Raw genomic sequence first — 27,569 nt, 5'->3', positions numbered from 1 at the left:
AGAGACGGAACACTGGCGGCTTGTCACAATGCCCCCCGATGACATCACAATAGCGCTGCTGCCTAGAAAACAAGCTGCGCAGAAGAAGTTGTTCTTTGGGTGGGAGGGTGGGCTAGTGGAAGGAGGGGGCAATCTCTTTTTTTCCCGGGTGGTAGGGGGATGACAGGAGAAGGGAAGCGGGTGGTGAGAAAGGTACAGAGGGCAGGGTTTGGGGGCTGGGAAGGAAAGGGAAAAGATTAGGGTTTGGGGATGATGAAAGGGCTTTCTACGGGTAAGGATGGCAAAGGGTGGCAGTGACGGAAAGTCAGGCAACCTGTCCTGTCCGTCTTTTTGTATCGTGAATTGGAAAGACTGCAAGGGGGAGGGGAGTTGCTTGCGCCCTAAAGGAGGAGTTATTCAGATTCATTGCAGTGGGCGGCGGCTGCAAAACGCACCATTCTTCTTGTTTTGGCTCTGCAAAGCAGCCTTTTCAAGGGTTGGCTTGGGTGACAAAATGTCTTGTGTAGGCGTGGGTTTGTCTCCCTCTCGCTCTCTCTCCCTAAGATGTGTCCGGCATAGGCCAGGGTGCCACTCGAGGCCCAAACCAATTCTGGTTATCGCTTCTCGGCCTTTTGGCTAAGATCAAGTGTAGTATCTGTTCTTATCAGTTTAATATCTGATACGTCCCCTATCTGGGGACCATATATTAAATGGATTTTTAGAACAGGGAGATGGAAAAAGAGCTTGCTCTGTCCACTCCACGCATTGACCTGGTATTGCAGTACCTCCAGGAACGGTGCACCCCTTCTTAACCCAGTTTCCAAAAGCAGAACTCAATTCACCTGATTCATATTAGCCCGATTTAATGAATTGGAAGAAAGCATACGTCTTCATATGCACCTCAATTTGGCCCATTCACTTTTCACACTTCCTCCTTTTGTTTTTTATCTTTCACACTTTTGACTTTCTTTATTCATCCAAATAGCAAACTCATCACCACTCAACCTGACCAACTCGGCTATGTCCCCGTGCTGCAGTTCTCTGTCTTATCTAGATCATTTGCAATTGAATGGAATAGATCCCTTTTGGACAAAGTGGATTCACCTGCTGCTGCAGTGACCACAGGTGTGATAACATCTAGAATTGGCATCTGGTGCGATCTCTCCGCTTCCACTCCAAAGAAAGTTACCTGTTTATTCCTATCATGCATTGGTTTTTGGGGTTTTCTTTGAGTAATGATGATCTCTTTAGTAGTCTGTTGGCGCCCTCTCCTGGAGGAATAGTTTGCTTGCTCTTGGACATTCTAAAAGAGAGGTCATGATAGACATTGAGCTTCTGAGCTCAATTGGGGACAGTCATGGGTGATGAATGTTTGCAACCTACTGCGAAGCCTCATACCGCAATATAAGGAACGTCAAATACTAAGAAAGGGCGGCCTATGAAAGAATTACTACTTTCAATAAGTACACTTAAACGGCTAATTGGGAATAGAAAAACTGTAAAAAGCCCTCTGAGAAAGCCCCCCTCTAACCTTTGATAGTAAGCTTTTCTGTAGTCTGCCTGTTGATGTATTTTCCGTTTGAACTGTGCACAACATGAAGAGACGGAACACTGGCGGCTTGTCACAATGCCCCCCGATGACATCACAATAGCGCTGCTGTCTAGAAAACAAGCTGCGCAGAAGAAGTTGTTCTTTGGGTGGGAGGGTGGGCTAGTGGAAGGAGGGGGCAATCTCTTTTTTTCCCGGGTGGTAGGGGGATGACAGGAGAAGGGAAGCGGGTGGTGAGAAAGGTACAGAGGGCAGGGTTTGGGGGCTGGGAAGGAAAGGGAAAAGATTAGGGTTTGGGGATGATGAAAGGGCTTTCTACGGGTAAGGATGGCAAAGGGTGGCAGTGACGGAAAGTCAGGCAACCTGTCCTGTCCGTCTTTTTGTATCGTGAATTGGAAAGACTGCAAGGGGGAGGGGAGTTGCTTGCGCCCTAAAGGAGGAGTTATTCAGATTCATTGCAGTGGGCGGCGGCTGCAAAACGCACCATTCTTCTTGTTTTGGCTCTGCAAAGCAGCCTTTTCAAGGGTTGGCTTGGGTGACAAAATGTCTTGTGTAGGCGTGGGTTTGTCTCCCTCTCGCTCTCTCTCCCTAAGATGTGTCCGGCATAGGCCAGGGTGCCACTCGAGGCCCAAACCAATTCTGGTTATCGCTTCTCGGCCTTTTGGCTAAGATCAAGTGTAGTATCTGTGAGGCTCGGCAGATGCAATGCACACTGGAAGGTTGCGCTTGCTAGTACTCTGGATGTATAGTATATTCATCTAGAGGAAAACATGGCCCTACCAGGATCGAGGCTATTAGACTGAGTAAGTGTGGGGGCTATGGTGCAATGTGCCCCAGGACTGACGACCCTGGAGTGAGTCTGAGCTTGCTGGCTTGGGACCCCGGCGAGCCTTGGGCTCTGTAGCACACCGTACCTTGCCCTTTCATACTTTCTGAGCATATTGCTCTATCCCGGCCTTCTGGCTAGGAAGGGAAATTTTTATAATCATGGTCGGAGGTCCGTTCAGCTTTGGGCTGAGAAACCAACACCCGGTTGGAGGTCCGGGTCAGCTTCGGCTGAGAAACCAACACCCGGTTTGAGGTCCGGGTCAGCTTCGGCTGAGAAACCAACACCCGGTTGGAGGTCCGGGTCAGCTTCGGCTGAGAAACCAACACCCGGTTGGAGGTCCGGGTCAGCTTCGGCTGAGAAACCAACACCCGGTTGGAGGTCCGGTTAGCCTTGGGCTGAGAAACTAACACCGGTTGACGGTCCGGGCAGTTTCGGCTGCGAAACCAACAACTAGTAGCTCTCTACTCCACTTGGGTAAGATGCCTGGGTGGACGCTGGGAGCAACGACAAGGCTCAACCAGGCTTCGGCTTGGGGGAGCACCGAAGATCCCTGACCCTTGCTGTGGCCTTCTGGCTCGGAGGGACGGGGTTGATTTTTGGGGACCCTCTCCTCACGGAAGGGTCCACACGAATCCTAGCCTTTGCACTGTTTTTGGTGTGACTTCGGTCATGCATTTTTTGCGGTGCTTTGGAAAGCTTCATTAAATCAAAAAATCTGTTCTTATCAGTTTAATATCTGATACGTCCCCTATCTGGGGACCATATATTAAATGGATTTTTAGAACAGGGAGATGGAAAAAGAGCTTGCTCTGTCCACTCCACGCATTGACCTGGTATTGCAGTACCTCCAGGAACGGTGCACCCCTTCTTAACCCAGTTTCCAAAAGCAGAACTCAATTCACCTGATTCATATTAGCCCGATTTAATGAATTGGAAGAAAGCATACGTCTTCATATGCACCTCAATTTGGCCCATTCACTTTTCACACTTCCTCCTTTTGTTTTTTATCTTTCACACTTTTGACTTTCTTTATTCATCCAAATAGCAAACTCATCACCACTCAACCTGACCAACTCGGCTATGTCCCCGTGCTGCAGTTCTCTGTCTTATCTAGATCATTTGCAATTGAATGGAATAGATCCCTTTTGGACAAAGTGGATTCACCTGCTGCTGCAGTGACCACAGGTGTGATAACATCTAGAATTGGCATCTGGTGCGATCTCTCCGCTTCCACTCCAAAGAAAGTTACCTGTTTATTCCTATCATGCATTGGTTTTTGGGGTTTTCTTTGAGTAATGATGATCTCTTTAGTAGTCTGTTGGCGCCCTCTCCTGGAGGAATAGTTTGCTTGCTCTTGGACATTCTAAAAGAGAGGTCATGATAGACATTGAGCTTCTGAGCTCAATTGGGGACAGTCATGGGTGATGAATGTTTGCAACCTACTGCGAAGCCTCATACCGCAATATAAGGAACGTCAAATACTAAGAAAGGGCGGCCTATGAAAGAATTACTACTTTCAATAAGTACACTTAAACGGCTAATTGGGAATAGAAAAACTGTAAAAAGCCCTCTGAGAAAGCCCCCCTCTAACCTTTGATAGTAAGCTTTTCTGTAGTCTGCCTGTTGATGTATTTTCCGTTTGAACTGTGCACAACATGAAGAGACGGAACACTGGCGGCTTGTCACAATGCCCCCCGATGACATCACAATAGCGCTGCTGCCTAGAAAACAAGCTGCGCAGAAGAAGTTGTTCTTTGGGTGGGAGGGTGGGCTAGTGGAAGGAGGGGGCAATCTCTTTTTTTCCCGGGTGGTAGGGGGATGACAGGAGAAGGGAAGCGGGTGGTGAGAAAGGTACAGAGGGCAGGGTTTGGGGGCTGGGAAGGAAAGGGAAAAGATTAGGGTTTGGGGATGATGAAAGGGCTTTCTACGGGTAAGGATGGCAAAGGGTGGCAGTGACGGAAAGTCAGGCAACCTGTCCTGTCCGTCTTTTTGTATCGTGAATTGGAAAGACTGCAAGGGGGAGGGGAGTTGCTTGCGCCCTAAAGGAGGAGTTATTCAGATTCATTGCAGTGGGCGGCGGCTGCAAAACGCACCATTCTTCTTGTTTTGGCTCTGCAAAGCAGCCTTTTCAAGGGTTGGCTTGGGTGACAAAATGTCTTGTGTAGGCGTGGGTTTGTCTCCCTCTCGCTCTCTCTCCCTAAGATGTGTCCGGCATAGGCCAGGGTGCCACTCGAGGCCCAAACCAATTCTGGTTATCGCTTCTCGGCCTTTTGGCTAAGATCAAGTGTAGTATCTGTTCTTATCAGTTTAATATCTGATACGTCCCCTATCTGGGGACCATATATTAAATGGATTTTTAGAACAGGGAGATGGAAAAAGAGCTTGCTCTGTCCACTCCACGCATTGACCTGGTATTGCAGTACCTCCAGGAACGGTGCACCCCTTCTTAACCCAGTTTCCAAAAGCAGAACTCAATTCACCTGATTCATATTAGCCCGATTTAATGAATTGGAAGAAAGCATACGTCTTCATATGCACCTCAATTTGGCCCATTCACTTTTCACACTTCCTCCTTTTGTTTTTTATCTTTCACACTTTTGACTTTCTTTATTCATCCAAATAGCAAACTCATCACCACTCAACCTGACCAACTCGGCTATGTCCCCGTGCTGCAGTTCTCTGTCTTATCTAGATCATTTGCAATTGAATGGAATAGATCCCTTTTGGACAAAGTGGATTCACCTGCTGCTGCAGTGACCACAGGTGTGATAACATCTAGAATTGGCATCTGGTGCGATCTCTCCGCTTCCACTCCAAAGAAAGTTACCTGTTTATTCCTATCATGCATTGGTTTTTGGGGTTTTCTTTGAGTAATGATGATCTCTTTAGTAGTCTGTTGGCGCCCTCTCCTGGAGGAATAGTTTGCTTGCTCTTGGACATTCTAAAAGAGAGGTCATGATAGACATTGAGCTTCTGAGCTCAATTGGGGACAGTCATGGGTGATGAATGTTTGCAACCTACTGCGAAGCCTCATACCGCAATATAAGGAACGTCAAATACTAAGAAAGGGCGGCCTATGAAAGAATTACTACTTTCAATAAGTACACTTAAACGGCTAATTGGGAATAGAAAAACTGTAAAAAGCCCTCTGAGAAAGCCCCCCTCTAACCTTTGATAGTAAGCTTTTCTGTAGTCTGCCTGTTGATGTATTTTCCGTTTGAACTGTGCACAACATGAAGAGACGGAACACTGGCGGCTTGTCACAATGCCCCCCGATGACATCACAATAGCGCTGCTGCCTAGAAAACAAGCTGCGCAGAAGAAGTTGTTCTTTGGGTGGGAGGGTGGGCTAGTGGAAGGAGGGGGCAATCTCTTTTTTTCCCGGGTGGTAGGGGGATGACAGGAGAAGGGAAGCGGGTGGTGAGAAAGGTACAGAGGGCAGGGTTTGGGGGCTGGGAAGGAAAGGGAAAAGATTAGGGTTTGGGGATGATGAAAGGGCTTTCTACGGGTAAGGATGGCAAAGGGTGGCAGTGACGGAAAGTCAGGCAACCTGTCCTGTCCGTCTTTTTGTATCGTGAATTGGAAAGACTGCAAGGGGGAGGGGAGTTGCTTGCGCCCTAAAGGAGGAGTTATTCAGATTCATTGCAGTGGGCGGCGGCTGCAAAACGCACCATTCTTCTTGTTTTGGCTCTGCAAAGCAGCCTTTTCAAGGGTTGGCTTGGGTGACAAAATGTCTTGTGTAGGCGTGGGTTTGTCTCCCTCTCGCTCTCTCTCCCTAAGATGTGTCCGGCATAGGCCAGGGTGCCACTCGAGGCCCAAACCAATTCTGGTTATCGCTTCTCGGCCTTTTGGCTAAGATCAAGTGTAGTATCTGTTCTTATCAGTTTAATATCTGATACGTCCCCTATCTGGGGACCATATATTAAATGGATTTTTAGAACAGGGAGATGGAAAAAGAGCTTGCTCTGTCCACTCCACGCATTGACCTGGTATTGCAGTACCTCCAGGAACGGTGCACCCCTTCTTAACCCAGTTTCCAAAAGCAGAACTCAATTCACCTGATTCATATTAGCCCGATTTAATGAATTGGAAGAAAGCATACGTCTTCATATGCACCTCAATTTGGCCCATTCACTTTTCACACTTCCTCCTTTTGTTTTTTATCTTTCACACTTTTGACTTTCTTTATTCATCCAAATAGCAAACTCATCACCACTCAACCTGACCAACTCGGCTATGTCCCCGTGCTGCAGTTCTCTGTCTTATCTAGATCATTTGCAATTGAATGGAATAGATCCCTTTTGGACAAAGTGGATTCACCTGCTGCTGCAGTGACCACAGGTGTGATAACATCTAGAATTGGCATCTGGTGCGATCTCTCCGCTTCCACTCCAAAGAAAGTTACCTGTTTATTCCTATCATGCATTGGTTTTTGGGGTTTTCTTTGAGTAATGATGATCTCTTTAGTAGTCTGTTGGCGCCCTCTCCTGGAGGAATAGTTTGCTTGCTCTTGGACATTCTAAAAGAGAGGTCATGATAGACATTGAGCTTCTGAGCTCAATTGGGGACAGTCATGGGTGATGAATGTTTGCAACCTACTGCGAAGCCTCATACCGCAATATAAGGAACGTCAAATACTAAGAAAGGGCGGCCTATGAAAGAATTACTACTTTCAATAAGTACACTTAAACGGCTAATTGGGAATAGAAAAACTGTAAAAAGCCCTCTGAGAAAGCCCCCCTCTAACCTTTGATAGTAAGCTTTTCTGTAGTCTGCCTGTTGATGTATTTTCCGTTTGAACTGTGCACAACATGAAGAGACGGAACACTGGCGGCTTGTCACAATGCCCCCCGATGACATCACAATAGCGCTGCTGCCTAGAAAACAAGCTGCGCAGAAGAAGTTGTTCTTTGGGTGGGAGGGTGGGCTAGTGGAAGGAGGGGGCAATCTCTTTTTTTCCCGGGTGGTAGGGGGATGACAGGAGAAGGGAAGCGGGTGGTGAGAAAGGTACAGAGGGCAGGGTTTGGGGGCTGGGAAGGAAAGGGAAAAGATTAGGGTTTGGGGATGATGAAAGGGCTTTCTACGGGTAAGGATGGCAAAGGGTGGCAGTGACGGAAAGTCAGGCAACCTGTCCTGTCCGTCTTTTTGTATCGTGAATTGGAAAGACTGCAAGGGGGAGGGGAGTTGCTTGCGCCCTAAAGGAGGAGTTATTCAGATTCATTGCAGTGGGCGGCGGCTGCAAAACGCACCATTCTTCTTGTTTTGGCTCTGCAAAGCAGCCTTTTCAAGGGTTGGCTTGGGTGACAAAATGTCTTGTGTAGGCGTGGGTTTGTCTCCCTCTCGCTCTCTCTCCCTAAGATGTGTCCGGCATAGGCCAGGGTGCCACTCGAGGCCCAAACCAATTCTGGTTATCGCTTCTCGGCCTTTTGGCTAAGATCAAGTGTAGTATCTGTTCTTATCAGTTTAATATCTGATACGTCCCCTATCTGGGGACCATATATTAAATGGATTTTTAGAACAGGGAGATGGAAAAAGAGCTTGCTCTGTCCACTCCACGCATTGACCTGGTATTGCAGTACCTCCAGGAACGGTGCACCCCTTCTTAACCCAGTTTCCAAAAGCAGAACTCAATTCACCTGATTCATATTAGCCCGATTTAATGAATTGGAAGAAAGCATACGTCTTCATATGCACCTCAATTTGGCCCATTCACTTTTCACACTTCCTCCTTTTGTTTTTTATCTTTCACACTTTTGACTTTCTTTATTCATCCAAATAGCAAATTCATCACCACTCAACCTGACCAACTCGGCTATGTCCCCGTGCTGCAGTTCTCTGTCTTATCTAGATCATTTGCAATTGAATGGAATAGATCCCTTTTGGACAAAGTGGATTCACCTGCTGCTGCAGTGACCACAGGTGTGATAACATCTAGAATTGGCATCTGGTGCGATCTCTCCGCTTCCACTCCAAAGAAAGTTACCTGTTTATTCCTATCATGCATTGGTTTTTGGGGTTTTCTTTGAGTAATGATGATCTCTTTAGTAGTCTGTTGGCGCCCTCTCCTGGAGGAATAGTTTGCTTGCTCTTGGACATTCTAAAAGAGAGGTCATGATAGACATTGAGCTTCTGAGCTCAATTGGGGACAGTCATGGGTGATGAATGTTTGCAACCTACTGCGAAGCCTCATACCGCAATATAAGGAACGTCAAATACTAAGAAAGGGCGGCCTATGAAAGAATTACTACTTTCAATAAGTACACTTAAACGGCTAATTGGGAATAGAAAAACTGTAAAAAGCCCTCTGAGAAAGCCCCCCTCTAACCTTTGATAGTAAGCTTTTCTGTAGTCTGCCTGTTGATGTATTTTCCGTTTGAACTGTGCACAACATGAAGAGACGGAACACTGGCGGCTTGTCACAATGCCCCCCGATGACATCACAATAGCGCTGCTGCCTAGAAAACAAGCTGCGCAGAAGAAGTTGTTCTTTGGGTGGGAGGGTGGGCTAGTGGAAGGAGGGGGCAATCTCTTTTTTTCCCGGGTGGTAGGGGGATGACAGGAGAAGGGAAGCGGGTGGTGAGAAAGGTACAGAGGGCAGGGTTTGGGGGCTGGGAAGGAAAGGGAAAAGATTAGGGTTTGGGGATGATGAAAGGGCTTTCTACGGGTAAGGATGGCAAAGGGTGGCAGTGACGGAAAGTCAGGCAACCTGTCCTGTCCGTCTTTTTGTATCGTGAATTGGAAAGACTGCAAGGGGGAGGGGAGTTGCTTGCGCCCTAAAGGAGGAGTTATTCAGATTCATTGCAGTGGGCGGCGGCTGCAAAACGCACCATTCTTCTTGTTTTGGCTCTGCAAAGCAGCCTTTTCAAGGGTTGGCTTGGGTGACAAAATGTCTTGTGTAGGCGTGGGTTTGTCTCCCTCTCGCTCTCTCTCCCTAAGATGTGTCCGGCATAGGCCAGGGTGCCACTCGAGGCCCAAACCAATTCTGGTTATCGCTTCTCGGCCTTTTGGCTAAGATCAAGTGTAGTGTTGTTCGAAGAGGTGGTTTAAGCTCCAGGCCACCTTAGTACAATGATACAATGCACACTGGAAGGTTGCGCTTGCTAGTACTCTGGGTGGATAGTATATTCATCAAGAGGAAAACATGGCCCTACCAGGATCGAGGCTATTAGACTGAGTAAGGGTGGGGGGCTATGGTGCAACGTGCCCCAGGACTGACGACCCTGGAGTGAGTCTGAGCTTGCTGGCTTGGGACCCCGGCAAGTCTTGGGCTCTGTAGCACACCGTACCTTGCCTTTTCATACTTTTTGAGCATATTACCCTATCCTGGCCTTCTGGCTAGGAAGGGAAATTTTTATAATCCCGGTCGGAGGTCTGGTCAGCTTTGGGCTGAGAAACTAACACCCGGTTGGAGGTCCGGGTCAGCTTCGGCTGAGAAACCAACACCCGGTTGGAGGTCTGGGTCAGCTTCGGCTGAGAAACCAACACCCGGTTGGAGGTCCGGTTAGCCTTGGGCTGAGAAACCAACACCGGTTGACGGTCCGGGAAGTTTCGGCTGCGAAACCAACAACTAGTAGCTCTCTACTCCACTTGGGTAAGATGCCTGGGTGGACGCTGGGAGCAACAACAAGGCTCAACCAGGCTTCGGCTTGGGGGAGCACCGAAGATCCCTGACCCTCGCTGTGGCCTTCTGGCTCGGAGGGACGGGGTTGATTTTTGGGGATCCTCTTCTCACGGAGGGGTCCACACGAATCCTAGCCTTTGCACTGTTTTTGGTGTGACTTCGGTCATGCATTTTTGCGGTGCTTTGGAAAGCTTCATTAAATCAAAATCTGTTCTTATCAGTTTAATATCTGATACGTCCCCTATCTGGGGACCATATATTAAATGGATTTTTAGAACAGGGAGATGGAAAAAGAGCTTGCTCTGTCCACTCCACGCATTGACCTGGTATTGCAGTACCTCCAGGAACGGTGCACCCCTTCTTAACCCAGTTTCCAAAAGCAGAACTCAATTCACCTGATTCATATTAGCCCGATTTAATGAATTGGAAGAAAGCATACGTCTTCATATGCACCTCAATTTGGCCCATTCACTTTTCACACTTCCTCCTTTTGTTTTTTATCTTTCACACTTTTGACTTTCTTTATTCATCCAAATAGCAAACTCATCACCACTCAACCTGACCAACTCGGCTATGTCCCCGTGCTGCAGTTCTCTGTCTTATCTAGATCATTTGCAATTGAATGGAATAGATCCCTTTTGGACAAAGTGGATTCACCTGCTGCTGCAGTGACCACAGGTGTGATAACATCTAGAATTGGCATCTGGTGCGATCTCTCCGCTTCCACTCCAAAGAAAGTTACCTGTTTATTCCTATCATGCATTGGTTTTTGGGGTTTTCTTTGAGTAATGATGATCTCTTTAGTAGTCTGTTGGCGCCCTCTCCTGGAGGAATAGTTTGCTTGCTCTTGGACATTCTAAAAGAGAGGTCATGATAGACATTGAGCTTCTGAGCTCAATTGGGGACAGTCATGGGTGATGAATGTTTGCAACCTACTGCGAAGCCTCATACCGCAATATAAGGAACGTCAAATACTAAGAAAGGGCGGCCTATGAAAGAATTACTACTTTCAATAAGTACACTTAAACGGCTAATTGGGAATAGAAAAACTGTAAAAAGCCCTCTGAGAAAGCCCCCCTCTAACCTTTGATAGTAAGCTTTTCTGTAGTCTGCCTGTTGATGTATTTTCCGTTTGAACTGTGCACAACATGAAGAGACGGAACACTGGCGGCTTGTCACAATGCCCCCCGATGACATCACAATAGCGCTGCTGCCTAGAAAACAAGCTGCGCAGAAGAAGTTGTTCTTTGGGTGGGAGGGTGGGCTAGTGGAAGGAGGGGGCAATCTCTTTTTTTCCCGGGTGGTAGGGGGATGACAGGAGAAGGGAAGCGGGTGGTGAGAAAGGTACAGAGGGCAGGGTTTGGGGGCTGGGAAGGAAAGGGAAAAGATTAGGGTTTGGGGATGATGAAAGGGCTTTCTACGGGTAAGGATGGCAAAGGGTGGCAGTGACGGAAAGTCAGGCAACCTGTCCTGTCCGTCTTTTTGTATCGTGAATTGGAAAGACTGCAAGGGGGAGGGGAGTTGCTTGCGCCCTAAAGGAGGAGTTATTCAGATTCATTGCAGTGGGCGGCGGCTGCAAAACGCACCATTCTTCTTGTTTTGGCTCTGCAAAGCAGCCTTTTCAAGGGTTGGCTTGGGTGACAAAATGTCTTGTGTAGGCGTGGGTTTGTCTCCCTCTCGCTCTCTCTCCCTAAGATGTGTCCGGCATAGGCCAGGGTGCCACTCGAGGCCCAAACCAATTCTGGTTATCGCTTCTCGGCCTTTTGGCTAAGATCAAGTGTAGTATCTGTTCTTATCAGTTTAATATCTGATACGTCCCCTATCTGGGGACCATATATTAAATGGATTTTTAGAACAGGGAGATGGAAAAAGAGCTTGCTCTGTCCACTCCACGCATTGACCTGGTATTGCAGTACCTCCAGGAACGGTGCACCCCTTCTTAACCCAGTTTCCAAAAGCAGAACTCAATTCACCTGATTCATATTAGCCCGATTTAATGAATTGGAAGAAAGCATACGTCTTCATATGCACCTCAATTTGGCCCATTCACTTTTCACACTTCCTCCTTTTGTTTTTTATCTTTCACACTTTTGACTTTCTTTATTCATCCAAATAGCAAACTCATCACCACTCAACCTGACCAACTCGGCTATGTCCCCGTGCTGCAGTTCTCTGTCTTATCTAGATCATTTGCAATTGAATGGAATAGATCCCTTTTGGACAAAGTGGATTCACCTGCTGCTGCAGTGACCACAGGTGTGATAACATCTAGAATTGGCATCTGGTGCGATCTCTCCGCTTCCACTCCAAAGAAAGTTACCTGTTTATTCCTATCATGCATTGGTTTTTGGGGTTTTCTTTGAGTAATGATGATCTCTTTAGTAGTCTGTTGGCGCCCTCTCCTGGAGGAATAGTTTGCTTGCTCTTGGACATTCTAAAAGAGAGGTCATGATAGACATTGAGCTTCTGAGCTCAATTGGGGACAGTCATGGGTGATGAATGTTTGCAACCTACTGCGAAGCCTCATACCGCAATATAAGGAACGTCAAATACTAAGAAAGGGCGGCCTATGAAAGAATTACTACTTTCAATAAGTACACTTAAACGGCTAATTGGGAATAGAAAAACTGTAAAAAGCCCTCTGAGAAAGCCCCCCTCTAACCTTTGATAGTAAGCTTTTCTGTAGTCTGCCTGTTGATGTATTTTCCGTTTGAACTGTGCACAACATGAAGAGACGGAACACTGGCGGCTTGTCACAATGCCCCCCGATGACATCACAATAGCGCTGCTGCCTAGAAAACAAGCTGCGCAGAAGAAGTTGTTCTTTGGGTGGGAGGGTGGGCTAGTGGAAGGAGGGGGCAATCTCTTTTTTTCCCGGGTGGTAGGGGGATGACAGGAGAAGGGAAGCGGGTGGTGAGAAAGGTACAGAGGGCAGGGTTTGGGGGCTGGGAAGGAAAGGGAAAAGATTAGGGTTTGGGGATGATGAAAGGGCTTTCTACGGGTAAGGATGGCAAAGGGTGGCAGTGACGGAAAGTCAGGCAACCTGTCCTGTCCGTCTTTTTGTATCGTGAATTGGAAAGACTGCAAGGGGGAGGGGAGTTGCTTGCGCCCTAAAGGAGGAGTTATTCAGATTCATTGCAGTGGGCGGCGGCTGCAAAACGCACCATTCTTCTTGTTTTGGCTCTGCAAAGCAGCCTTTTCAAGGGTTGGCTTGGGTGACAAAATGTCTTGTGTAGGCGTGGGTTTGTCTCCCTCTCGCTCTCTCTCCCTAAGATGTGTCCGGCATAGGCCAGGGTGCCACTCGAGGCCCAAACCAATTCTGGTTATCGCTTCTCGGCCTTTTGGCTAAGATCAAGTGTAGTATCTGTTCTTATCAGTTTAATATCTGATACGTCCCCTATCTGGGGACCATATATTAAATGGATTTTTAGAACAGGGAGATGGAAAAAGAGCTTGCTCTGTCCACTCCACGCATTGACCTGGTATTGCAGTACCTCCAGGAACGGTGCACCCCTTCTTAACCCAGTTTCCAAAAGCAGAACTCAATTCACCTGATTCATATTAGCCCGATTTAATGAATTGGAAGAAAGCATACGTCTTCATATGCACCTCAATTTGGCCCATTCACTTTTCACACTTCCTCCTTTTGTTTTTTATCTTTCACACTTTTGACTTTCTTTATTCATCCAAATAGCAAACTCATCACCACTCAACCTGACCAACTCGGCTATGTCCCCGTGCTGCAGTTCTCTGTCTTATCTAGATCATTTGCAATTGAATGGAATAGATCCCTTTTGGACAAAGTGGATTCACCTGCTGCTGCAGTGACCACAGGTGTGATAACATCTAGAATTGGCATCTGGTGCGATCTCTCCGCTTCCACTCCAAAGAAAGTTACCTGTTTATTCCTATCATGCATTGGTTTTTGGGGTTTTCTTTGAGTAATGATGATCTCTTTAGTAGTCTGTTGGCGCCCTCTCCTGGAGGAATAGTTTGCTTGCTCTTGGACATTCTAAAAGAGAGGTCATGATAGACATTGAGCTTCTGAGCTCAATTGGGGACAGTCATGGGTGATGAATGTTTGCAACCTACTGCGAAGCCTCATACCGCAATATAAGGAACGTCAAATACTAAGAAAGGGCGGCCTATGAAAGAATTACTACTTTCAATAAGTACACTTAAACGGCTAATTGGGAATAGAAAAACTGTAAAAAGCCCTCTGAGAAAGCCCCCCTCTAACCTTTGATAGTAAGCTTTTCTGTAGTCTGCCTGTTGATGTATTTTCCGTTTGAACTGTGCACAACATGAAGAGACGGAACACTGGCGGCTTGTCACAATGCCCCCCGATGACATCACAATAGCGCTGCTGCCTAGAAAACAAGCTGCGCAGAAGAAGTTGTTCTTTGGGTGGGAGGGTGGGCTAGTGGAAGGAGGGGGCAATCTCTTTTTTTCCCGGGTGGTAGGGGGATGACAGGAGAAGGGAAGCGGGTGGTGAGAAAGGTACAGAGGGCAGGGTTTGGGGGCTGGGAAGGAAAGGGAAAAGATTAGGGTTTGGGGATGATGAAAGGGCTTTCTACGGGTAAGGATGGCAAAGGGTGGCAGTGACGGAAAGTCAGGCAACCTGTCCTGTCCGTCTTTTTGTATCGTGAATTGGAAAGACTGCAAGGGGGAGGGGAGTTGCTTGCGCCCTAAAGGAGGAGTTATTCAGATTCATTGCAGTGGGCGGCGGCTGCAAAACGCACCATTCTTCTTGTTTTGGCTCTGCAAAGCAGCCTTTTCAAGGGTTGGCTTGGGTGACAAAATGTCTTGTGTAGGCGTGGGTTTGTCTCCCTCTCGCTCTCTCTCCCTAAGATGTGTCCGGCATAGGCCAGGGTGCCACTCGAGGCCCAAACCAATTCTGGTTATCGCTTCTCGGCCTTTTGGCTAAGATCAAGTGTAGTATCTGTTCTTATCAGTTTAATATCTGATACGTCCCCTATCTGGGGACCATATATTAAATGGATTTTTAGAACAGGGAGATGGAAAAAGAGCTTGCTCTGTCCACTCCACGCATTGACCTGGTATTGCAGTACCTCCAGGAACGGTGCACCCCTTCTTAACCCAGTTTCCAAAAGCAGAACTCAATTCACCTGATTCATATTAGCCCGATTTAATGAATTGGAAGAAAGCATACGTCTTCATATGCACCTCAATTTGGCCCATTCACTTTTCACACTTCCTCCTTTTGTTTTTTATCTTTCACACTTTTGACTTTCTTTATTCATCCAAATAGCAAACTCATCACCACTCAACCTGACCAACTCGGCTATGTCCCCGTGCTGCAGTTCTCTGTCTTATCTAGATCATTTGCAATTGAATGGAATAGATCCCTTTTGGACAAAGTGGATTCACCTGCTGCTGCAGTGACCACAGGTGTGATAACATCTAGAATTGGCATCTGGTGCGATCTCTCCGCTTCCACTCCAAAGAAAGTTACCTGTTTATTCCTATCATGCATTGGTTTTTGGGGTTTTCTTTGAGTAATGATGATCTCTTTAGTAGTCTGTTGGCGCCCTCTCCTGGAGGAATAGTTTGCTTGCTCTTGGACATTCTAAAAGAGAGGTCATGATAGACATTGAGCTTCTGAGCTCAATTGGGGACAGTCATGGGTGATGAATGTTTGCAACCTACTGCGAAGCCTCATACCGCAATATAAGGAACGTCAAATACTAAGAAAGGGCGGCCTATGAAAGAATTACTACTTTCAATAAGTACACTTAAACGGCTAATTGGGAATAGAAAAACTGTAAAAAGCCCTCTGAGAAAGCCCCCCTCTAACCTTTGATAGTAAGCTTTTCTGTAGTCTGCCTGTTGATGTATTTTCCGTTTGAACTGTGCACAACATGAAGAGACGGAACACTGGCGGCTTGTCACAATGCCCCCCGATGACATCACAATAGCGCTGCTGCCTAGAAAACAAGCTGCGCAGAAGAAGTTGTTCTTTGGGTGGGAGGGTGGGCTAGTGGAAGGAGGGGGCAATCTCTTTTTTTCCCGGGTGGTAGGGGGATGACAGGAGAAGGGAAGCGGGTGGTGAGAAAGGTACAGAGGGCAGGGTTTGGGGGCTGGGAAGGAAAGGGAAAAGATTAGGGTTTGGGGATGATGAAAGGGCTTTCTACGGGTAAGGATGGCAAAGGGTGGCAGTGACGGAAAGTCAGGCAACCTGTCCTGTCCGTCTTTTTGTATCGTGAATTGGAAAGACTGCAAGGGGGAGGGGAGTTGCTTGCGCCCTAAAGGAGGAGTTATTCAGATTCATTGCAGTGGGCGGCGGCTGCAAAACGCACCATTCTTCTTGTTTTGGCTCTGCAAAGCAGCCTTTTCAAGGGTTGGCTTGGGTGACAAAATGTCTTGTGTAGGCGTGGGTTTGTCTCCCTCTCGCTCTCTCTCCCTAAGATGTGTCCGGCATAGGCCAGGGTGCCACTCGAGGCCCAAACCAATTCTGGTTATCGCTTCTCGGCCTTTTGGCTAAGATCAAGTGTAGTATCTGTTCTTATCAGTTTAATATCTGATACGTCCCCTATCTGGGGACCATATATTAAATGGATTTTTAGAACAGGGAGATGGAAAAAGAGCTTGCTCTGTCCACTCCACGCATTGACCTGGTATTGCAGTACCTCCAGGAACGGTGCACCCCTTCTTAACCCAGTTTCCAAAAGCAGAACTCAATTCACCTGATTCATATTAGCCCGATTTAATGAATTGGAAGAAAGCATACGTCTTCATATGCACCTCAATTTGGCCCATTCACTTTTCACACTTCCTCCTTTTGTTTTTTATCTTTCACACTTTTGACTTTCTTTATTCATCCAAATAGCAAACTCATCACCACTCAACCTGACCAACTCGGCTATGTCCCCGTGCTGCAGTTCTCTGTCTTATCTAGATCATTTGCAATTGAATGGAATAGATCCCTTTTGGACAAAGTGGATTCACCTGCTGCTGCAGTGACCACAGGTGTGATAACATCTAGAATTGGCATCTGGTGCGATCTCTCCGCTTCCACTCCAAAGAAAGTTACCTGTTTATTCCTATCATGCATTGGTTTTTGGGGTTTTCTTTGAGTAATGATGATCTCTTTAGTAGTCTGTTGGCGCCCTCTCCTGGAGGAATAGTTTGCTTGCTCTTGGACATTCTAAAAGAGAGGTCATGATAGACATTGAGCTTCTGAGCTCAATTGGGGACAGTCATGGGTGATGAATGTTTGCAACCTACTGCGAAGCCTCATACCGCAATATAAGGAACGTCAAATACTAAGAAAGGGCGGCCTATGAAAGAATTACTACTTTCAATAAGTACACTTAAACGGCTAATTGGGAATAGAAAAACTGTAAAAAGCCCTCTGAGAAAGCCCCCCTCTAACCTTTGATAGTAAGCTTTTCTGTAGTCTGCCTGTTGATGTATTTTCCGTTTGAACTGTGCACAACATGAAGAGACGGAACACTGGCGGCTTGTCACAATGCCCCCCGATGACATCACAATAGCGCTGCTGCCTAGAAAACAAGCTGCGCAGAAGAAGTTGTTCTTTGGGTGGGAGGGTGGGCTAGTGGAAGGAGGGGGCAATCTCTTTTTTTCCCGGGTGGTAGGGGGATGACAGGAGAAGGGAAGCGGGTGGTGAGAAAGGTACAGAGGGCAGGGTTTGGGGGCTGGGAAGGAAAGGGAAAAGATTAGGGTTTGGGGATGATGAAAGGGCTTTCTACGGGTAAGGATGGCAAAGGGTGGCAGTGACGGAAAGTCAGGCAACCTGTCCTGTCCGTCTTTTTGTATCGTGAATTGGAAAGACTGCAAGGGGGAGGGGAGTTGCTTGCGCCCTAAAGGAGGAGTTATTCAGATTCATTGCAGTGGGCGGCGGCTGCAAAACGCACCATTCTTCTTGTTTTGGCTCTGCAAAGCAGCCTTTTCAAGGGTTGGCTTGGGTGACAAAATGTCTTGTGTAGGCGTGGGTTTGTCTCCCTCTCGCTCTCTCTCCCTAAGATGTGTCCGGCATAGGCCAGGGTGCCACTCGAGGCCCAAACCAATTCTGGTTATCGCTTCTCGGCCTTTTGGCTAAGATCAAGTGTAGTATCTGTTCTTATCAGTTTAATATCTGATACGTCCCCTATCTGGGGACCATATATTAAATGGATTTTTAGAACAGGGAGATGGAAAAAGAGCTTGCTCTGTCCACTCCACGCATTGACCTGGTATTGCAGTACCTCCAGGAACGGTGCACCCCTTCTTAACCCAGTTTCCAAAAGCAGAACTCAATTCACCTGATTCATATTAGCCCGATTTAATGAATTGGAAGAAAGCATACGTCTTCATATGCACCTCAATTTGGCCCATTCACTTTTCACACTTCCTCCTTTTGTTTTTTATCTTTCACACTTTTGACTTTCTTTATTCATCCAAATAGCAAACTCATCACCACTCAACCTGACCAACTCGGCTATGTCCCCGTGCTGCAGTTCTCTGTCTTATCTAGATCATTTGCAATTGAATGGAATAGATCCCTTTTGGACAAAGTGGATTCACCTGCTGCTGCAGTGACCACAGGTGTGATAACATCTAGAATTGGCATCTGGTGCGATCTCTCCGCTTCCACTCCAAAGAAAGTTACCTGTTTATTCCTATCATGCATTGGTTTTTGGGGTTTTCTTTGAGTAATGATGATCTCTTTAGTAGTCTGTTGGCGCCCTCTCCTGGAGGAATAGTTTGCTTGCTCTTGGACATTCTAAAAGAGAGGTCATGATAGACATTGAGCTTCTGAGCTCAATTGGGGACAGTCATGGGTGATGAATGTTTGCAACCTACTGCGAAGCCTCATACCGCAATATAAGGAACGTCAAATACTAAGAAAGGGCGGCCTATGAAAGAATTACTACTTTCAATAAGTACACTTAAACGGCTAATTGGGAATAGAAAAACTGTAAAAAGCCCTCTGAGAAAGCCCCCCTCTAACCTTTGATAGTAAGCTTTTCTGTAGTCTGCCTGTTGATGTATTTTCCGTTTGAACTGTGCACAACATGAAGAGACGGAACACTGGCGGCTTGTCACAATGCCCCCCGATGACATCACAATAGCGCTGCTGCCTAGAAAACAAGCTGCGCAGAAGAAGTTGTTCTTTGGGTGGGAGGGTGGGCTAGTGGAAGGAGGGGGCAATCTCTTTTTTTCCCGGGTGGTAGGGGGATGACAGGAGAAGGGAAGCGGGTGGTGAGAAAGGTACAGAGGGCAGGGTTTGGGGGCTGGGAAGGAAAGGGAAAAGATTAGGGTTTGGGGATGATGAAAGGGCTTTCTACGGGTAAGGATGGCAAAGGGTGGCAGTGACGGAAAGTCAGGCAACCTGTCCTGTCCGTCTTTTTGTATCGTGAATTGGAAAGACTGCAAGGGGGAGGGGAGTTGCTTGCGCCCTAAAGGAGGAGTTATTCAGATTCATTGCAGTGGGCGGCGGCTGCAAAACGCACCATTCTTCTTGTTTTGGCTCTGCAAAGCAGCCTTTTCAAGGGTTGGCTTGGGTGACAAAATGTCTTGTGTAGGCGTGGGTTTGTCTCCCTCTCGCTCTCTCTCCCTAAGATGTGTCCGGCATAGGCCAGGGTGCCACTCGAGGCCCAAACCAATTCTGGTTATCGCTTCTCGGCCTTTTGGCTAAGATCAAGTGTAGTATCTGTTCTTATCAGTTTAATATCTGATACGTCCCCTATCTGGGGACCATATATTAAATGGATTTTTAGAACAGGGAGATGGAAAAAGAGCTTGCTCTGTCCACTCCACGCATTGACCTGGTATTGCAGTACCTCCAGGAACGGTGCACCCCTTCTTAACCCAGTTTCCAAAAGCAGAACTCAATTCACCTGATTCATATTAGCCCGATTTAATGAATTGGAAGAAAGCATACGTCTTCATATGCACCTCAATTTGGCCCATTCACTTTTCACACTTCCTCCTTTTGTTTTTTATCTTTCACACTTTTGACTTTCTTTATTCATCCAAATAGCAAACTCATCACCACTCAACCTGACCAACTCGGCTATGTCCCCGTGCTGCAGTTCTCTGTCTTATCTAGATCATTTGCAATTGAATGGAATAGATCCCTTTTGGACAAAGTGGATTCACCTGCTGCTGCAGTGACCACAGGTGTGATAACATCTAGAATTGGCATCTGGTGCGATCTCTCCGCTTCCACTCCAAAGAAAGTTACCTGTTTATTCCTATCATGCATTGGTTTTTGGGGTTTTCTTTGAGTAATGATGATCTCTTTAGTAGTCTGTTGGCGCCCTCTCCTGGAGGAATAGTTTGCTTGCTCTTGGACATTCTAAAAGAGAGGTCATGATAGACATTGAGCTTCTGAGCTCAATTGGGGACAGTCATGGGTGATGAATGTTTGCAACCTACTGCGAAGCCTCATACCGCAATATAAGGAACGTCAAATACTAAGAAAGGGCGGCCTATGAAAGAATTACTACTTTCAATAAGTACACTTAAACGGCTAATTGGGAATAGAAAAACTGTAAAAAGCCCTCTGAGAAAGCCCCCCTCTAACCTTTGATAGTAAGCTTTTCTGTAGTCTGCCTGTTGATGTATTTTCCGTTTGAACTGTGCACAACATGAAGAGACGGAACACTGGCGGCTTGTCACAATGCCCCCCGATGACATCACAATAGCGCTGCTGCCTAGAAAACAAGCTGCGCAGAAGAAGTTGTTCTTTGGGTGGGAGGGTGGGCTAGTGGAAGGAGGGGGCAATCTCTTTTTTTCCCGGGTGGTAGGGGGATGACAGGAGAAGGGAAGCGGGTGGTGAGAAAGGTACAGAGGGCAGGGTTTGGGGGCTGGGAAGGAAAGGGAAAAGATTAGGGTTTGGGGATGATGAAAGGGCTTTCTACGGGTAAGGATGGCAAAGGGTGGCAGTGACGGAAAGTCAGGCAACCTGTCCTGTCCGTCTTTTTGTATCGTGAATTGGAAAGACTGCAAGGGGGAGGGGAGTTGCTTGCGCCCTAAAGGAGGAGTTATTCAGATTCATTGCAGTGGGCGGCGGCTGCAAAACGCACCATTCTTCTTGTTTTGGCTCTGCAAAGCAGCCTTTTCAAGGGTTGGCTTGGGTGACAAAATGTCTTGTGTAGGCGTGGGTTTGTCTCCCTCTCGCTCTCTCTCCCTAAGATGTGTCCGGCATAGGCCAGGGTGCCACTCGAGGCCCAAACCAATTCTGGTTATCGCTTCTCGGCCTTTTGGCTAAGATCAAGTGTAGTATCTGTTCTTATCAGTTTAATATCTGATACGTCCCCTATCTGGGGACCATATATTAAATGGATTTTTAGAACAGGGAGATGGAAAAAGAGCTTGCTCTGTCCACTCCACGCATTGACCTGGTATTGCAGTACCTCCAGGAACGGTGCACCCCTTCTTAACCCAGTTTCCAAAAGCAGAACTCAATTCACCTGATTCATATTAGCCCGATTTAATGAATTGGAAGAAAGCATACGTCTTCATATGCACCTCAATTTGGCCCATTCACTTTTCACACTTCCTCCTTTTGTTTTTTATCTTTCACACTTTTGACTTTCTTTATTCATCCAAATAGCAAACTCATCACCACTCAACCTGACCAACTCGGCTATGTCCCCGTGCTGCAGTTCTCTGTCTTATCTAGATCATTTGCAATTGAATGGAATAGATCCCTTTTGGACAAAGTGGATTCACCTGCTGCTGCAGTGACCACAGGTGTGATAACATCTAGAATTGGCATCTGGTGCGATCTCTCCGCTTCCACTCCAAAGAAAGTTACCTGTTTATTCCTATCATGCATTGGTTTTTGGGGTTTTCTTTGAGTAATGATGATCTCTTTAGTAGTCTGTTGGCGCCCTCTCCTGGAGGAATAGTTTGCTTGCTCTTGGACATTCTAAAAGAGAGGTCATGATAGACATTGAGCTTCTGAGCTCAATTGGGGACAGTCATGGGTGATGAATGTTTGCAACCTACTGCGAAGCCTCATACCGCAATATAAGGAACGTCAAATACTAAGAAAGGGCGGCCTATGAAAGAATTACTACTTTCAATAAGTACACTTAAACGGCTAATTGGGAATAGAAAAACTGTAAAAAGCCCTCTGAGAAAGCCCCCCTCTAACCTTTGATAGTAAGCTTTTCTGTAGTCTGCCTGTTGATGTATTTTCCGTTTGAACTGTGCACAACATGAAGAGACGGAACACTGGCGGCTTGTCACAATGCCCCCCGATGACATCACAATAGCGCTGCTGCCTAGAAAACAAGCTGCGCAGAAGAAGTTGTTCTTTGGGTGGGAGGGTGGGCTAGTGGAAGGAGGGGGCAATCTCTTTTTTTCCCGGGTGGTAGGGGGATGACAGGAGAAGGGAAGCGGGTGGTGAGAAAGGTACAGAGGGCAGGGTTTGGGGGCTGGGAAGGAAAGGGAAAAGATTAGGGTTTGGGGATGATGAAAGGGCTTTCTACGGGTAAGGATGGCAAAGGGTGGCAGTGACGGAAAGTCAGGCAACCTGTCCTGTCCGTCTTTTTGTATCGTGAATTGGAAAGACTGCAAGGGGGAGGGGAGTTGCTTGCGCCCTAAAGGAGGAGTTATTCAGATTCATTGCAGTGGGCGGCGGCTGCAAAACGCACCATTCTTCTTGTTTTGGCTCTGCAAAGCAGCCTTTTCAAGGGTTGGCTTGGGTGACAAAATGTCTTGTGTAGGCGTGGGTTTGTCTCCCTCTCGCTCTCTCTCCCTAAGATGTGTCCGGCATAGGCCAGGGTGCCACTCGAGGCCCAAACCAATTCTGGTTATCGCTTCTCGGCCTTTTGGCTAAGATCAAGTGTAGTATCTGTTCTTATCAGTTTAATATCTGATACGTCCCCTATCTGGGGACCATATATTAAATGGATTTTTAGAACAGGGAGATGGAAAAAGAGCTTGCTCTGTCCACTCCACGCATTGACCTGGTATTGCAGTACCTCCAGGAACGGTGCACCCCTTCTTAACCCAGTTTCCAAAAGCAGAACTCAATTCACCTGATTCATATTAGCCCGATTTAATGAATTGGAAGAAAGCATACGTCTTCATATGCACCTCAATTTGGCCCATTCACTTTTCACACTTCCTCCTTTTGTTTTTTATCTTTCACACTTTTGACTTTCTTTATTCATCCAAATAGCAAACTCATCACCACTCAACCTGACCAACTCGGCTATGTCCCCGTGCTGCAGTTCTCTGTCTTATCTAGATCATTTGCAATTGAATGGAATAGATCCCTTTTGGACAAAGTGGATTCACCTGCTGCTGCAGTGACCACAGGTGTGATAACATCTAGAATTGGCATCTGGTGCGATCTCTCCGCTTCCACTCCAAAGAAAGTTACCTGTTTATTCCTATCATGCATTGGTTTTTGGGGTTTTCTTTGAGTAATGATGATCTCTTTAGTAGTCTGTTGGCGCCCTCTCCTGGAGGAATAGTTTGCTTGCTCTTGGACATTCTAAAAGAGAGGTCATGATAGACATTGAGCTTCTGAGCTCAATTGGGGACAGTCATGGGTGATGAATGTTTGCAACCTACTGCGAAGCCTCATACCGCAATATAAGGAACGTCAAATACTAAGAAAGGGCGGCCTATGAAAGAATTACTACTTTCAATAAGTACACTTAAACGGCTAATTGGGAATAGAAAAACTGTAAAAAGCCCTCTGAGAAAGCCCCCCTCTAACCTTTGATAGTAAGCTTTTCTGTAGTCTGCCTGTTGATGTATTTTCCGTTTGAACTGTGCACAACATGAAGAGACGGAACACTGGCGGCTTGTCACAATGCCCCCCGATGACATCACAATAGCGCTGCTGCCTAGAAAACAAGCTGCGCAGAAGAAGTTGTTCTTTGGGTGGGAGGGTGGGCTAGTGGAAGGAGGGGGCAATCTCTTTTTTTCCCGGGTGGTAGGGGGATGACAGGAGAAGGGAAGCGGGTGGTGAGAAAGGTACAGAGGGCAGGGTTTGGGGGCTGGGAAGGAAAGGGAAAAGATTAGGGTTTGGGGATGATGAAAGGGCTTTCTACGGGTAAGGATGGCAAAGGGTGGCAGTGACGGAAAGTCAGGCAACCTGTCCTGTCCGTCTTTTTGTATCGTGAATTGGAAAGACTGCAAGGGGGAGGGGAGTTGCTTGCGCCCTAAAGGAGGAGTTATTCAGATTCATTGCAGTGGGCGGCGGCTGCAAAACGCACCATTCTTCTTGTTTTGGCTCTGCAAAGCAGCCTTTTCAAGGGTTGGCTTGGGTGACAAAATGTCTTGTGTAGGCGTGGGTTTGTCTCCCTCTCGCTCTCTCTCCCTAAGATGTGTCCGGCATAGGCCAGGGTGCCACTCGAGGCCCAAACCAATTCTGGTTATCGCTTCTCGGCCTTTTGGCTAAGATCAAGTGTAGTATCTGTTCTTATCAGTTTAATATCTGATACGTCCCCTATCTGGGGACCATATATTAAATGGATTTTTAGAACAGGGAGATGGAAAAAGAGCTTGCTCTGTCCACTCCACGCATTGACCTGGTATTGCAGTACCTCCAGGAACGGTGCACCCCTTCTTAACCCAGTTTCCAAAAGCAGAACTCAATTCACCTGATTCATATTAGCCCGATTTAATGAATTGGAAGAAAGCATACGTCTTCATATGCACCTCAATTTGGCCCATTCACTTTTCACACTTCCTCCTTTTGTTTTTTATCTTTCACACTTTTGACTTTCTTTATTCATCCAAATAGCAAACTCATCACCACTCAACCTGACCAACTCGGCTATGTCCCCGTGCTGCAGTTCTCTGTCTTATCTAGATCATTTGCAATTGAATGGAATAGATCCCTTTTGGACAAAGTGGATTCACCTGCTGCTGCAGTGACCACAGGTGTGATAACATCTAGAATTGGCATCTGGTGCGATCTCTCTCGCTTCCACTCCAAAGAAAGTTACCTGTTTATTCCTATCATGCATTGGTTTTTGGGGTTTTCTTTGAGTAATGATGATCTCTTTAGTAGTCTGTTGGCGCCCTCTCCTGGAGGAATAGTTTGCTTGCTCTTGGACATTCTAAAAGAGAGGTCATGATAGACATTGAGCTTCTGAGCTCAATTGGGGACAGTCATGGGTGATGAATGTTTGCAACCTACTGCGAAGCCTCATACCGCAATATAAGGAACGTCAAATACTAAGAAAGGGCGGCCTATGAAAGAATTACTACTTTCAATAAGTACACTTAAACGGCTAATTGGGAATAGAAAAACTGTAAAAAGCCCTCTGAGAAAGCCCCCCTCTAACCTTTGATAGTAAGCTTTTCTGTAGTCTGCCTGTTGATGTATTTTCCGTTTGAACTGTGCACAACATGAAGAGACGGAACACTGGCGGCTTGTCACAATGCCCCCCGATGACATCACAATAGCGCTGCTGCCTAGAAAACAAGCTGCGCAGAAGAAGTTGTTCTTTGGGTGGGAGGGTGGGCTAGTGGAAGGAGGGGGCAATCTCTTTTTTTCCCGGGTGGTAGGGGGATGACAGGAGAAGGGAAGCGGGTGGTGAGAAAGGTACAGAGGGCAGGGTTTGGGGGCTGGGAAGGAAAGGGAAAAGATTAGGGTTTGGGGATGATGAAAGGGCTTTCTACGGGTAAGGATGGCAAAGGGTGGCAGTGACGGAAAGTCAGGCAACCTGTCCTGTCCGTCTTTTTGTATCGTGAATTGGAAAGACTGCAAGGGGGAGGGGAGTTGCTTGCGCCCTAAAGGAGGAGTTATTCAGATTCATTGCAGTGGGCGGCGGCTGCAAAACGCACCATTCTTCTTGTTTTGGCTCTGCAAAGCAGCCTTTTCAAGGGTTGGCTTGGGTGACAAAATGTCTTGTGTAGGCGTGGGTTTGTCTCCCTCTCGCTCTCTCTCCCTAAGATGTGTCCGGCATAGGCCAGGGTGCCACTCGAGGCCCAAACCAATTCTGGTTATCGCTTCTCGGCCTTTTGGCTAAGATCAAGTGTAGTATCTGTTCTTATCAGTTTAATATCTGATACGTCCCCTATCTGGGGACCATATATTAAATGGATTTTTAGAACAGGGAGATGGAAAAAGAGCTTGCTCTGTCCACTCCACGCATTGACCTGGTATTGCAGTACCTCCAGGAACGGTGCACCCCTTCTTAACCCAGTTTCCAAAAGCAGAACTCAATTCACCTGATTCATATTAGCCCGATTTAATGAATTGGAAGAAAGCATACGTCTTCATATGCACCTCAATTTGGCCCATTCACTTTTCACACTTCCTCCTTTTGTTTTTTATCTTTCACACTTTTGACTTTCTTTATTCATCCAAATAGCAAACTCATCACCACTCAACCTGACCAACTCGGCTATGTCCCCGTGCTGCAGTTCTCTGTCTTATCTAGATCATTTGCAATTGAATGGAATAGATCCCTTTTGGACAAAGTGGATTCACCTGCTGCTGCAGTGACCACAGGTGTGATAACATCTAGAATTGGCATCTGGTGCGATCTCTCCGCTTCCACTCCAAAGAAAGTTACCTGTTTATTCCTATCATGCATTGGTTTTTGGGGTTTTCTTTGAGTAATGATGATCTCTTTAGTAGTCTGTTGGCGCCCTCTCCTGGAGGAATAGTTTGCTTGCTCTTGGACATTCTAAAAGAGAGGTCATGATAGACATTGAGCTTCTGAGCTCAATTGGGGACAGTCATGGGTGATGAATGTTTGCAACCTACTGCGAAGCCTCATACCGCAATATAAGGAACGTCAAATACTAAGAAAGGGCGGCCTATGAAAGAATTACTACTTTCAATAAGTACACTTAAACGGCTAATTGGGAATAGAAAAACTGTAAAAAGCCCTCTGAGAAAGCCCCCCTCTAACCTTTGATAGTAAGCTTTTCTGTAGTCTGCCTGTTGATGTATTTTCCGTTTGAACTGTGCACAACATGAAGAGACGGAACACTGGCGGCTTGTCACAATGCCCCCCGATGACATCACAATAGCGCTGCTGCCTAGAAAACAAGCTGCGCAGAAGAAGTTGTTCTTTGGGTGGGAGGGTGGGCTAGTGGAAGGAGGGGGCAATCTCTTTTTTTCCCGGGTGGTAGGGGGATGACAGGAGAAGGGAAGCGGGTGGTGAGAAAGGTACAGAGGGCAGGGTTTGGGGGCTGGGAAGGAAAGGGAAAAGATTAGGGTTTGGGGATGATGAAAGGGCTTTCTACGGGTAAGGATGGCAAAGGGTGGCAGTGACGGAAAGTCAGGCAACCTGTCCTGTCCGTCTTTTTGTATCGTGAATTGGAAAGACTGCAAGGGGGAGGGGAGTTGCTTGCGCCCTAAAGGAGGAGTTATTCAGATTCATTGCAGTGGGCGGCGGCTGCAAAACGCACCATTCTTCTTGTTTTGGCTCTGCAAAGCAGCCTTTTCAAGGGTTGGCTTGGGTGACAAAATGTCTTGTGTAGGCGTGGGTTTGTCTCCCTCTCGCTCTCTCTCCCTAAGATGTGTCCGGCATAGGCCAGGGTGCCACTCGAGGCCCAAACCAATTCTGGTTATCGCTTCTCGGCCTTTTGGCTAAGATCAAGTGTAGTATCTGTTCTTATCAGTTTAATATCTG

General features: G+C 46.9%; 16 non-coding genes and 2 pseudogenes across 16 annotated transcripts; all 18 read left to right on the top strand.

Moving 5' to 3' along the window:
• Positions 1-595: 595 nt before the first annotated feature.
• On the top strand, positions 596-786 carry LOC142288809 (U2 spliceosomal RNA). Its single transcript, XR_012749435.1, has one exon. It is a non-coding gene; the product is annotated as a U2 spliceosomal RNA (small nuclear RNA).
• A 1,387-nt stretch (positions 787-2,173) lies between these two features.
• Positions 2,174-2,300, top strand: LOC142288846 (U2 spliceosomal RNA; annotated as a pseudogene).
• Positions 2,301-3,026: 726 nt separating this feature from the next.
• LOC142288843 (U2 spliceosomal RNA) lies at positions 3,027-3,224 on the top strand. Its single transcript, XR_012749468.1, has one exon. It is a non-coding gene; the product is annotated as a U2 spliceosomal RNA (small nuclear RNA).
• Positions 3,225-4,611: 1,387 nt separating this feature from the next.
• LOC142288807 (U2 spliceosomal RNA) lies at positions 4,612-4,802 on the top strand. Its single transcript, XR_012749434.1, has one exon. It is a non-coding gene; the product is annotated as a U2 spliceosomal RNA (small nuclear RNA).
• Positions 4,803-6,189: 1,387 nt separating this feature from the next.
• On the top strand, positions 6,190-6,380 carry LOC142288806 (U2 spliceosomal RNA). The gene has a single exon (XR_012749433.1). It is a non-coding gene; the product is annotated as a U2 spliceosomal RNA (small nuclear RNA).
• A 1,387-nt stretch (positions 6,381-7,767) lies between these two features.
• On the top strand, positions 7,768-7,958 carry LOC142288805 (U2 spliceosomal RNA). The gene has a single exon (XR_012749432.1). It is a non-coding gene; the product is annotated as a U2 spliceosomal RNA (small nuclear RNA).
• A 2,185-nt stretch (positions 7,959-10,143) lies between these two features.
• LOC142288842 (U2 spliceosomal RNA) lies at positions 10,144-10,338 on the top strand. The gene has a single exon (XR_012749467.1). It is a non-coding gene; the product is annotated as a U2 spliceosomal RNA (small nuclear RNA).
• Positions 10,339-11,725: 1,387 nt separating this feature from the next.
• Positions 11,726-11,916, top strand: LOC142288804 (U2 spliceosomal RNA). The gene has a single exon (XR_012749431.1). It is a non-coding gene; the product is annotated as a U2 spliceosomal RNA (small nuclear RNA).
• A 1,387-nt stretch (positions 11,917-13,303) lies between these two features.
• LOC142288803 (U2 spliceosomal RNA) lies at positions 13,304-13,494 on the top strand. Its single transcript, XR_012749430.1, has one exon. It is a non-coding gene; the product is annotated as a U2 spliceosomal RNA (small nuclear RNA).
• Positions 13,495-14,881: 1,387 nt separating this feature from the next.
• On the top strand, positions 14,882-15,072 carry LOC142288802 (U2 spliceosomal RNA). Its single transcript, XR_012749429.1, has one exon. It is a non-coding gene; the product is annotated as a U2 spliceosomal RNA (small nuclear RNA).
• A 1,387-nt stretch (positions 15,073-16,459) lies between these two features.
• Positions 16,460-16,650, top strand: LOC142288801 (U2 spliceosomal RNA). Its single transcript, XR_012749428.1, has one exon. It is a non-coding gene; the product is annotated as a U2 spliceosomal RNA (small nuclear RNA).
• A 1,387-nt stretch (positions 16,651-18,037) lies between these two features.
• LOC142288800 (U2 spliceosomal RNA) lies at positions 18,038-18,228 on the top strand. The gene has a single exon (XR_012749427.1). It is a non-coding gene; the product is annotated as a U2 spliceosomal RNA (small nuclear RNA).
• Positions 18,229-19,615: 1,387 nt separating this feature from the next.
• Positions 19,616-19,806, top strand: LOC142288845 (U2 spliceosomal RNA). The gene has a single exon (XR_012749470.1). It is a non-coding gene; the product is annotated as a U2 spliceosomal RNA (small nuclear RNA).
• A 1,387-nt stretch (positions 19,807-21,193) lies between these two features.
• On the top strand, positions 21,194-21,384 carry LOC142288833 (U2 spliceosomal RNA). The gene has a single exon (XR_012749459.1). It is a non-coding gene; the product is annotated as a U2 spliceosomal RNA (small nuclear RNA).
• A 1,387-nt stretch (positions 21,385-22,771) lies between these two features.
• Positions 22,772-22,962, top strand: LOC142288822 (U2 spliceosomal RNA). Its single transcript, XR_012749448.1, has one exon. It is a non-coding gene; the product is annotated as a U2 spliceosomal RNA (small nuclear RNA).
• A 1,387-nt stretch (positions 22,963-24,349) lies between these two features.
• Positions 24,350-24,540, top strand: LOC142288811 (U2 spliceosomal RNA). The gene has a single exon (XR_012749437.1). It is a non-coding gene; the product is annotated as a U2 spliceosomal RNA (small nuclear RNA).
• Positions 24,541-25,928: 1,388 nt separating this feature from the next.
• LOC142288799 (U2 spliceosomal RNA) lies at positions 25,929-26,119 on the top strand. The gene has a single exon (XR_012749426.1). It is a non-coding gene; the product is annotated as a U2 spliceosomal RNA (small nuclear RNA).
• A 1,387-nt stretch (positions 26,120-27,506) lies between these two features.
• Positions 27,507-27,569, top strand: LOC142288844 (U2 spliceosomal RNA; annotated as a pseudogene; the record flags this gene model as incomplete).

Source organism: Anomaloglossus baeobatrachus, unplaced genomic scaffold, assembly GCF_048569485.1.
Source record: "Anomaloglossus baeobatrachus isolate aAnoBae1 unplaced genomic scaffold, aAnoBae1.hap1 Scaffold_852, whole genome shotgun sequence".
NCBI classification, from domain to species: Eukaryota; Metazoa; Chordata; class Amphibia; order Anura; family Aromobatidae; genus Anomaloglossus; species Anomaloglossus baeobatrachus.
Note: the sequence above shows the minus strand (reverse complement) of the source record. Positions and strands in the feature narration are given on the sequence as shown.